Source organism: Phoenix dactylifera, chromosome 14 (assembly GCF_009389715.1).
Source record: "Phoenix dactylifera cultivar Barhee BC4 chromosome 14, palm_55x_up_171113_PBpolish2nd_filt_p, whole genome shotgun sequence".
NCBI classification, from domain to species: Eukaryota; Viridiplantae; Streptophyta; class Magnoliopsida; order Arecales; family Arecaceae; genus Phoenix; species Phoenix dactylifera.
In genome coordinates this window covers 7,233,194-7,245,319 of record NC_052405.1, presented here as the reverse complement: position 1 = coordinate 7,245,319, position 12,126 = coordinate 7,233,194, and positions in this window count along the sequence as shown.

Here is a 12,126-nt window from a genome sequence, read left to right as displayed (position 1 = left end):
GTTTGGATTGTCCGCTCTGACTGGCCGTCAGTCTGGGGGTGGTATGCTGTACTGAGCCTCAGTCCGGTACCCATGGCCTTCTGAAAGCTTTCCCAGAATCTGGACACGAATCGGGGGTCACGATCAGAAATGATACTCACTGGTACTCCGTGCAGGCGTACAATCTCATCGATGTATAATTGGGCCAGCTTGTCTAAAGGAGTACCAATTCTGAATGGCAGAAAATGAGCTGATTTTGTAAGGCGATCAACAATCACCCACACTGCATCATTCTTTCTCACCGTTTTGGGGAGTCCTGTAACAAAATCCATCGTGATGTGCTCCCACTTCCATTCAGGAATTTCTATTGGTTCCAGCAACCCTGCTGGCCTCTGGTGCTCTGCTTTTACTAGCTGACAGGTCAAGCATCGGGCCACAAATTCAGCTATTTCTCTCTTCATCCCCTTCCACCAGTAATGTTCCCGAAGGTCTCGGTACATTTTAGTACTGCCTGGATGAATAGAGAAACGGGATTGGTGGGCTTCTTCCATGACTTCCCTTTTTAGGTCAACATTTGCCGGTACACACAGTCGGTGGCCAAACCTTAGAGTGCCATCTGGGTGCATTTGGAGTTCGGGTCGCAACCCTTTCTCCACTTCATCCTTGAGCTGGCAAATGTGCTCATCAGACTGCTGGGCAACCTTTATTCTATTGATCAAGGTTGGTTGTATACTCAAGGCGGCCAGCAAAATTTTTGTAGTTTGGGTAACCACCTCAACCTGCATTTTATCGAGATCCTTCTGAATCTGTGGTTGAGTGGTGAGTAAAGCGGCGGAGCTTATAACTGACTTTCTACTTAGGGCATCCGCCACCACGTTGGCCTTTCCTGGGTGGTATTTAATACTCAGGTCATAATCCTTCAAGAGTTCCAACCACCTTCTTTGCCTCATATTCAATTCCTTCTGGGTGAATATATACTTCAGGCTCTTGTGGTCGGTGTACACATCACAGTGTTCGCCATACAAATAATGTCTCCAAAGTTTCAAGGCGAACACTACTGCGGCCAACTCTAGGTCATGTGTCGGGTAGTTCTGTTCATAGGGTTTCAGCTGTCTCGAGGCATAGGCTACCACCTTGCCATCTTGCATCAGCACACAGCCTAGCCCGTTCTTGGAAGCATCACTGTAGATGGTAAATTCTCCAGTTAAGGACGGTAATGTCAAAATTGGGGCAGAAACTAACCTTTGTTTAAGCTCCTGGAAGCTCCTCTCACACTTGTCGTCCCAGATAAACTTGGCCCGTTTCTTAGTCAACTGGGTCAAGGGGGTAGCTATTTTGGAGAACCCTTCCACAAATCGCCGGTAATACCCGGCTAATCCCAAAAAGCTTCTTATTTCCTTGGCGTTGGTGGGACGAGGCCAATCCACCACCGCTTCTATCTTCTTGGGGTCCACTGACACTCCTTCCTTGGAGATTATATGGCCGAGGAACGCCACACTGTCCAGCCAGAACTCACATTTGTTCAGCTTGGCATACAGCCTCTTCTCTCGAAGGATTTGTAGCACCACCCTCAAATGGTCTTCATGTTCCTTCCGGCTCTTTGAGTATATCAAAATGTCATCGATAAAAACTATCACGAACTGATCCAAATATTGTTTAAAGACTCTGTTCATCAAGTCCATAAATGCAGCCGGGGCATTGGTCAGTCCAAAAGGCATAACCAGAAATTCATAATGCCCATACCTGGTTCAAAATGCAGTTTTTGGCACATCCTCAGATTTGATCTTCAGCTGATGGTAGCCTGACCTCAAATCTATCTTGGAGAAGACTTGGGCGCCTTGCAGCTGATCAAACAGGTCATCGATCCGAGGTAGGGGATATTTGTTCTTTATAGTTATCTTGTTCAATTCCCGGTAATCGATGCATAGCCGCATACTCCCGTCTTTCTTTTTCACAAATAGGACAGGCGCTCCCCATGGCGACGCACTGGGCTGGATAAACTTTTTATCCAGGAGTTCTTGTAGTTGTACCTTCAATTTCCTTAACTCAGCAGGGGCCATCCGATAAGGAGCCTTGGAGACTGGCCCCTCTCCTGGTGCGAGGTCGATAGTGAATTCGATCTCTCGGTCTGGGGGTAATCCTGGTAATTCCTCCGGGAAGACATCCGGATATTCTCTGACTACTGGAATATCTTCCAGTTTGGTCTTTTTCTGGGTATCCATTACACAGGCCAGATAGGCCATACACCCTTTTCTCGCAGCCTTTCCAGCTTTCAAGGCAGAAATAAAGTGTAGTGTAGGAGCATCTTGAAGGGGTATATCGTCCTGAAGGAAAAATTCTTGCTCCCCAGGTATCCGAAATACCACCCTCTTGTGGTAACAATCAATGTGGGCGTGATACTGTGACATCCAGTCCATGCCCAAGATAATATCAAAGTCTTGCATGTCAAGCTGTAAAAGATTTGTCTCTAATTCTTTTTCCCCTATCTGAATTATGCAATCTTTATATTTCGTGTCAACAATTGCGGTTTTCTGAAGGGGTGTAGCAACAAGCCATGGTTCCACTAATTTCTCAGATGTGCTATGTAATTGTCTGGAAAAGCTAACCGACACGAAAGAATGCGTAGAACCAGAATCGAATAGAATGAGGGCAGGAACCGAGTTGACCAGAAGTGTACCTGTCACCACCTGATCGCTAGCACTGGCATCCTGTCGAGTCAGTGCGAAAACTCGAGGGTTACCCCTCGATCTCTGGTCCTCTGGTGCAGCATGTCTGGGCTCATCCTTCTTTCGGCTAGGGCAGTTGCGGGCGATGTGTCCTGTCTGCCCGCAAGAATAACAAGCTCCGGTCTTCCTCGGGCAGGTACCGCTGTGGTTTTTGCCACAGGTGGGGCAGCTTCTGCTCTGTCTCTTCTTGGGCACAGACCCCTTGCTGCCTCCAGCCCCACTACTCGGTGCTCCTGATGACCGGGTCCTCTTCAGGTCCTCCCTCTCTCTCCCGGACCGTATCAGGTCAGCCTCAACCTTCAAGGCTCGGTCCAGTACATCTTTGTAGCTTGAGAATAAATGGGAGGATATTCGGGACCGAATCCCGTACCTCAATCCCTGCTCAAACCGGTTCACCTTACTTCTCTCATCCTCCATGAACTGGGGGCAAAATCGTCCCAGTTCGTTAAATTTATTGGCGTACTCCAGAACGGACATCTGGTCAGTCTGGGTCAGTGTCAAAAACTCATTCTGCTTCGCCAGGTGAACTGAGTCCGGAAAGTATTGATTGTAAAACATCCTCTTAAAGTCCCTCCAGGTGAGTCTGTCAACGGCATAAGCCGTCTCCATGGCCGTCCACCAGTATTCGGCGTTTCCTGTCAGCATAGAGGTCGCCAGCCGGACTGTCACCTCATCAGGAAAGTGGAGGGCTCGGAACATCTTTTCCATCTCCCGGATCCATGTTTCTGCCGCCATAGGATCAGACCCACCCTCAAAGGTCGGGGGGTTCAGTCGGCGGAACCTCTCATAGCAGGAGTCTGCTGATGGCATAGCGGCCAACTGCATCATCTGCTGCTGTTGCAGCACTTGCGCCATAAGCTGATACACTCCGGCTAGGCCTGCCTGACCTGCTGCAGACCGTGGAGTATCCGGGGAAACTGACCGCTCGCTGGGCTCCGGGGAGGGTGGTCTCCGGTCGTCATCCATGTCTTCCTAATGATCACCTAGCAGTTAAAAAAAAAATTTTTCAAAGTGAGGTTATGATAAACTAGCATATTATAACATTTTCTATGACGGTGACATTCTTAACTACCCTTTTCCTTAGGCATTTTATGATTATTCTATTATTTAACCTAAGGCTCTGATACCACTATATGTCACGCCCCGGATCCGGATCCGTGACACGGCCGTGCTATTGCCGACTATCGCCCACAGTAGCACGCAGCCTCATACAGGGGTAACAGGTAGCCAAAAGGATTCATCCTTATATATATATTAAAAGTTTGCAGTACAACCTTCAAGTTTGAAACCAAAAATACAGAACTTCTATGCTATTCAAATGTACAGAAGTATATAAGCTTCTCCAAAAATACGAAGCTCTGTAACAAAATAAAAACATATCTAATGGCGATCACTGGTGAGGATCTGAAAGAAAACGAAACATAAACAGATGTGAGCTACACGGCTCAGTAAGTAATCCTGCATAATCCTACCGGATCAACCAGTAGACTAAACATGTAAATCAGGGTTTTGAGAAGCTGACATGCATGTTTATCTAATAATCATCCTGGCATAATAAGTAGGCAATTTAAACAAAGCAGTAGTGCAAATCACAAAATTTTCATATTATATGCATATGAAACCGTGCCCCCGACATGCCGTGGTCCATTCTCTCGGATGCTACTGCGAAGTCCATTCGGCCACTGGCGGGGCCAGCTAGTCATTCTCGGCCACTAGCAAGGCCAGCGAAGTTATTCTCGGCCACTAGCAAGGCCAGCTCAGTTGCATTCGATCAGTAGCATCTTTGAGCCATTACAGTGCCTCTTGGCTAGCTAAGACTTTACAAACTTACATGCATGATTAAAATATCAGTATCATCATGTCGCATACATAGCCATAGCTTCTGTAATCATGCAAGTTACTTATGCATTATAACATATCAGGCATGAAACATATATACTTAAAATAAATGCTTAGGAAACATTAATAACATAATGTTACGGGGGAAATAAGCCGCCATGCCCCACGTGACCGGCACGCGCGCCCAGGAAGACTACGGCTGCCCTTTGACCCAGCGCTCCGACCCCAAGTCAGACATCCTCGGCTCCGCAGCCCGACCCCGAGTCGGCTGCCCTTTGATCCAGCAATCCGACCCCGAGTCGGATATCCTCGGCTCCGCAGCCCGACCCCGAGTCGGCTGCCCTTTGACCCAGCGCTCCGACCCCAAGTCAGACATCCTCGGCTCCGCAGCCCGACCCCGAGTCGGCTGCCCTTTGATCCAGCAATCCGACCCCGAGTCGGATATCCTCGGCTCCGCAGCCCGACCCCGAGTCGGCTGCCCTTTGATCCAGCAATCCGACCCCGAGTCGGATATCCTCGGCTCCGCAGCCCGACCCCGAGTCGGCTGCCCTTTGATCCAGCAATCCGACCCCGAGTCGGATATCCTCGGCTCCGCAGCCCGACCCCGAGTCGGCTGCCCCTTGATCCAGCGCTCCGACCCCGAGTCGGAGATCTCTTGATAACGACAGGCTATTCCCCAGAGGCACGCCGCGGCCTCCTGCTCCACTACTCCCTGCAACGGCTGTATCTGATGCTGCTCCACGATCTCCTGCATCAGCCGTACAAAGCGGAGCCCCACTATGCCCTGACGTGGCCGTACCCGGTGCTGCTCCACGACGCCCTGTAACGGCCATGTCAGTGGCCACACCATCGTGCCCCACGATAACGAACCCCCCTGAGAGACCCCCCAGCCAGGTATATATGCGGCTGGGGGGAGAAAGGGGGGAGGTGAGCAATATCTCCCAGAGCACTCTCTTACTTGCGATTATCACCTCTCCTCCTCCTCCTCCAATCTCCTCTGACTTGACCGTCGGAGGGCCATCACCACCCTGGTGGTGGTGCAAGGCTTGTTTGCAGGTTTCTTGGCGGAAGGTGGAGCGCAGCCAACACCAACCAAGACAACTCAGACGGAACCCCGTTCACACCGCAGTGCCAATCGTTCACGGTTTGGACCACCAGCAACAGTTGGCGCTAGAGGAAGGGCCCGAATCTTAGAACGATCGTAATGGCACGGCGAGGTGGTCGTGGAGCTTCCAATGCTTCCGGTCGCGGAGCCTCTCGCGCCTCCGGCCGAGAGGCTGCTGCGTCCCCAACGCACTCTCAGCAGCACTCCACCGCCCCTTCTCCCATTCAGACGGTCGAAGCTGCTCAGTTCGACCAGCTAGCCCAGCAGGTTCGCACCCTCGCGGAGGCAGTGCAGAATCTGCAGGGTGTGATCTCTCGGGTGCCGCAACGGGCTCAGGAGCCGCTGCCCCCCGAGCACTCGCCTCTTCCTCACAACCCGCGCTCCTTCCTCTCCCATGGAGAGGAGCGCCGGCGCGAGGAGGATTCTCGAGTACGGTCCATTCTGCCAGGACCTTCTCATCGGAGCTGTGCGGGGTACGAGAGGCGGACCCGGGCGCGTTCTCAGACACCCCAGTCCTCGAGGGGCCCGCACTCCAGTCGGTCCCCCTCGCGCCGCTCCTTGTCCCCCACCCACCGGTCGCGCTCTCTGGACCGGCGGGTGGACGATCTCCACAGACAACTCCAGGTCCTGAAGGGCCACTCCAAAGATCCCTTCGCTGACTTGGAGATCTCCTCCCAGCCGGCGCTTGCCTCGAGGATCCTGCGGACCCCGAACCCGCCGGGGTTCAAAATGCCGGCGATCGAACCCTACGACGGGGCGGCGGACCCGCGGGACCACGTGGAGAGTTTCAGGACTCTTATGCTCCTCCATGGAGCATCGGATCCGCTCCTCTGCAAGGCCTTCCCGGCGACCCTCCGTGGCCCGGCAAGGGCATGGTTCGCCGGCCTGGAGGCTAACTCCATCCAGTCCTTCGACCAGTTCACCCGCTTCTTCATCAGCCATTTCGCCGTCAGTAGCAGGCGGCGACTGGTCTCCGACTCCCTCTTTGATGTCCGGCAAAACGAGGGAGAAAGCCTGCGGGATTATCTCACCCGCTTCAACAAGGCTACACTGGAGGTCCGGAACCTGAGCCAGGAAGTGGCTCTCTCAGCCCTGAAGCGTGGCTTCCGGAAGGGCAGACTCACCTTCTCCCTGGACAAACGCTTGCCGCGGAGCTTCCCGGAGCTGTTATCTCGGGCAAACCAGTATGCAGACGCCGAGGAGGCAGCATCCCACCGGAACAAGGAGGCCGCCGAGGCCCCTCTAAAGCCCGGGAAGAAAAGGCGAAAAGAGGCACCCCAGAGGAGGAGCCCGACGCCTCAACGCCGGCGCAGAAGCCCGTCACCAGCAAGGAACCACGGCGCCACACGCCCTCGTTCTCCGCACCGACGCTTCAACCGGTACACCCCACTCCTGGCCCCCCGGGCCCAGATCCTCATGGAGGTCAAGGGGCGGGAGGACCTCCCGGTCCCGAGGCAGATGAAGAAGATCCCTGGGAGGAGGCCTTCTCGGGCGTACTGTGAGTACCACCGAGACCACGGCCACGATACCGAAGACTGCTTCCAGCTTCGGGACGAGATCGAGGCTCTCATTCGCCGAGGGCGTCTCGGTCGATATGTAAACGACCGACGTCCCCCGGCAGACCCGCGTCCGGCCGACCCGGCCCCTCAGGAGCCTCGGGAGCAGAATCGACCCGTTGCGGGAGTGATCCACACCATCACTGGGGGCTGCTCTCGGCCCGTGAGGAACGCAGGGGGCTCGGCGGAAGCATCAGGAGTGGCCGTCGCGAAGAGGCAGCGGGTCGGAAATGTAATCACTTTTTGCGATGAAGATGTAAAGGGGGTTCAGACTCCCCACGATGACGCCATGGTGATCTCTCTCACTATGGCGAACTATGATGTAAGGCGTGTTCTTGTGGATAGTGGAAGCTCAGCTGATATTTTGTATTACGAGGCCTTCCAAAAGATGAGCTTGTCCCGACAATTGTTGCACAAAACATCCACCCCCCTCATAGGATTCACTGGAGACGCTATCTCGGCCGAAGGTGTCATTGAGCTGCCTGTGACTGCGGGCGTTGCACCCGCAGAAGCCACGGTGCGACTCGGGTTCTTGGTCGTCCGTGTCCCCTCGGCCTACAACGCTATCCTCGGACGACCCGGACTGAACGCCCTTCGCGCGGTGGTTTCTACCTACCATTTGCTCATGCGGTTCCCCACGGCGGCCGGGATTGGAGAGGTCCGAGGTGACCAACCAACCGCACGGCAGTGTTTCCTAGCAACTCTCAAAGGGAAGAAGCCCATGGAGGCCCTAAGCGTCGAGTCCCTTGACGCCAGAGACGAAGTGGCCTTGCGGCACGGGGAGCCGGCCGAGGGCGTAATCGAAGTTCCCCTCGAAGAAGGCCGCCCGGACCGCACGGTCCGGGTCGGTGCCAACCTCGACTTGGAAGCTCGGCTCCGGTTAGTGGAATTCCTCCGAGCCAATGCTGATGTGTTTGCCTGGTCGGCGGCCGATGTACCTGGGATCGACCCGGAGGTCATTTCTCACGCCCTCAACATCGACCCGACCCACCGACCAGTAAAGCAAAAGAAGAGACACTGTGCCCCGGATCAGATCCGGGTGGTCGACCAGGAGGTAGACAAACTCTTGGAGGCAGGTTTCATAAGGGAAGTGAGCTACCCCGAGTGGCTGGCAAACGTCGTACTTGTCCGGAAGGCGAGCGGGAAGTGGAGGATGTGCGTCGACTACACCGACCTGAACAAGGCGTGCCCCAAGGATAGCTTTCCGCTCCCGCGAATAGACCAACTGGTCGACGCGACTTCCGGATATCAGCTGCTGTCTTTCATGGACGCCTTCTCCGGCTACAACCAAATAATGATGGCTCCACAGGACGAGGAGAAAACGGCCTTCATAACAGACAGGGGGCTGTACTGTTACAAGGTAATGCCCTTCGGTCTGAAGAACGCTGGCGCTACTTACCAGCGCCTCGTCAATAAAATCTTCAAGGAGCAGATCGGCCGGAACATGGAGGTGTACGTGGACGATATGCTGGTAAAGAGCCGCCATGCGGATCAGCACATTGCGGATCTGGAGGAGACCTTCGCCACCTTGCGAAAGTTTCGTATGAAGCTAAACCCAGCGAAGTGCGCCTTTGGTGCTTCGGCCGGGAGGTTCCTCGGCTTCATTGTCAACCAGCGGGGGATCGAGGCCAACCCGGACAAAATCAAGGCCATCCAAGATATGTCCCCTCCGACCAAAGTGAAGGAGGTTCAGGAGCTCGCTGGGAGGGTCGCCGCGCTCGGACGATTTGTGGCAAAATCGGCCGAACGCTGCCAACCGTTCTTCAAGGTGTTGAAGCGCCCGAAAGACTTCCTCTGGACGGCTGAATGTCAAGTGGCGTTCGACCAGCTCAAGGAGTACATGGCGTCTCCTCCCCTGCTGTCCAAGCCGCAAGAGGGGGAGATGCTCTACCTTTACCTGGCGGTCTCCCCAACCGCAGTCAGCGCAGTACTGGTTCGGGAAGAGGCAAAACTTCAGAAGCCCGTGTACTACACCAGCCGAGTCCTCCGGGATGCCGAGACGCGGTACACGAAGGCTGAAAAGATCGCCTTCGCGCTGCTGACTGCGACCAGGAGGCTTCGCCCCTATTTCCAGGCTCATTCTGTCACCCTTTTGACCGATCAACCACTGCGGCAGATCCTCAGCAATCCTGAGAATGCGGGACGGCTGGTGAAGTGGGCAGTAGAACTTGGTGAGTTCGACATCCGCTACCAGCCCCGGCCCGCCATCAAGGCCCAGGTGCTCGCGGACTTTCTCGCTGAGTGCACTGTGCAGGAGACGGAACCTAGGCCGCCGGAAACACCCAGCCTCGATCTCCCGATCTGGACGCTCCACATTGACGGGTCGTCGAACCCTGAAGGTGGAGGGGCTGGGCTGGTCCTTACCAATCCCGATGGAGTGATAGCCGAGTATGCCTTGAGGTTCGGATTTCCAGTGACCAACAATGAGGCGGAGTACGAGGCCCTAGTCACGGGACTCAAACTCGCCAAGGAGCTCGGCATCCGGCGTCTGAAGGTCTTCACCGACTCCCAGCTGGTGGTCGGGCAGGTTCGAGGGGAGTTCGAGGCACGGAGCCCGACCATGCAGAGCTACGTCCGGAAGGTGCAAGCACTCATTCCCGACCTCGGCAGTATTGACATTCAGCAGGTCCCAAGGAGCGAAAATGCTAGGGCCGACAGGTTGTCCCGCTTGGTGGGCGCTGAGGCACACAACTTGTCAAGGGCGATATACCTGAAGACCCTAGATGCCCCGAGCATCGGCGAGGCTGAAGCGGTAATGGCAATTGATCCGGAACCATCTTGGATGGACCCGCTTGTAGCTTACCTCGCCGAAGGGATCCTCCCCGAAGATGAAGATCAAGCTCGGCGACTTGTTATGAAGTCCGCCCACTACGTACTCTACGAAGGGAGGCTGTATCGGACCTCGTTCACCGCCCCCCTCTTAAGGTGCCTCCGCCCTTCGGAAGCGGCTTACGCCCTCACCGAAGTCCACGAAGGCATCTGCGGATCGCACCTGGGGGCTAGGTCCCTGGCACATAAGATCATGAGGCAAGGCTACTATTGGCCGACCTTATTGGAAGACTCAAAGGATCACGTACGGAAATGCGACGCCTGCCAGCGCCACGCCAACATCCAGAGAGTCCCCTCTGTTCCCTTGGCGCCAATCACCGCCCCCTGGCCCTTTGCACAGTGGGGAATGGATATCCTCGGACCATTCCCCATCGCTTCGGCCCAGCGGAAATTTTTGATTGTCGCCATCGACTACTTCACCAAGTGGGTGGAGGCAGAGCCACTGGCCACCATCACGGAGGCGCAAGTCCGGAAGTTCGTAAAGAAGAACATCATCGTCCGATTTGGGGTACCTCGGGTCCTCATCTCGGATAACGGTCGACAGTTTGATAACAAGCATTTCCGAAACTTCTGCGAGGAGTTCGGGATCGAACATCGGTTCACGTCCGTGTCGCATCCCCAAACCAACGGCGAGGCCGAGGTCACAAATCGGACAATCCTCCAAGGTATCAAAGCGCGGATCGGACGGACGGGGCAAGCTTGGGTCGAGGAACTCGAGAATGTCCTTTGGGCGTATCGGACCACGCATCGGACTCCTACCGGGGAGACGCCTTTCAGCCTAACCTATGGCACGGAAGCCGTTGTCCCCGTAGAGCTCGGACTTCCCTCACCTCGGGTAGCCGCACACCGACCCGAGGCCAACTCGGAGCAACTCCGAGGGAACCTGGATCTCTTGGAAGAAGCAAGGGAAATGGCGCAGGTTCGGATGGCAATGTATCAGCGGAGGGTGGCCCGATATTACAACTCCAAAGTCCGACCGAAGCTTTTCAGAATTGGAGATCTGGTGCTGAGGCGAGCTAAGGCATCTCAACCTACGGAAGGTGGGAAGCTAGCGCCGAATTGGGAAGGCCCGTATAAAGTTCGTTGGGTAAACCGACCTGGCTCCTACCAGTTGGAAGCCCTAGATGGCCGAGAAATTCCAAGGGGCTGGAATTCCGCTAACCTGCGGATGTATTACCAGTAGAACAACAAGGCCAGAAAGACAATTTGAAAAGGTGCAACACTTTTCATTTCAATAATTTCTGGTTACAATGGCGTGCTCGTGTGATTACAAGGAATTCCCAGAGGGGAATTAGGGAGTAAAGAAAGCAAAGAAGAGGTGGAGAATCTGTGGAGCTGAGGACCGAGGATCCCAAACCCTCAATCCAAAGCAGCTGCAATCCCACCGGAAGTGGGTGCTTCTAACCGGAGGCGCCATCCAGCACCTCACCAAAAAGACGAGGAGACGCCGCAGAAGAAGCTCCCGCTGCCCCCAGGGGAACGCCGCCTCCAAAGGATATTCCCATCCTCCCCAGTGGTAGGAAAGAGAAGGAATACGAGGGGGAAGAGCATATGGAGGCGCGGTCCCGGACTGAGCGTCTGGTGCAGAGCTCAATCGGGAGGCTGAACTTCAAGGAGGGGAGATCTGATCCCGGATGAAACGCCTAGAGCGGAGCTCCGCCGGGAAGACCCTCCTTGTTGATCCCAGATGAAACGGCTAGTTGGCTGAAGTCGCAAGGGGAGCGTCTCCCCTTTCCTTCAACAGGAGTCTCTCAGTCATATGCCAAGGAGGAGGTCCGCGATCCATGGCAACCTGAACAGCTCCGGCTTGGCAAACTCCATCGTACCTGCACCTGTATTTATAGCCGAAACTGCGGCCCCCTGGTCGTTCCGATGCGGGTGGCTCCAATAAATGCAGGCGCATTGAAACCGGAGCCGTTCCGACTCCCGAGGCGTATCTCCCCGCGATTTCCTAAGCGTCATTCTCCTTAAACCGCATTCTTTGTGCAGGACAATCCGGGTGTCATGTACCCCTAGGTCCACATATCTCCGCTCGCGCCCAGGCCGTATCCTCCTCGAAGAACCCGCGTATCGCGGCCGCTCAACTAACACT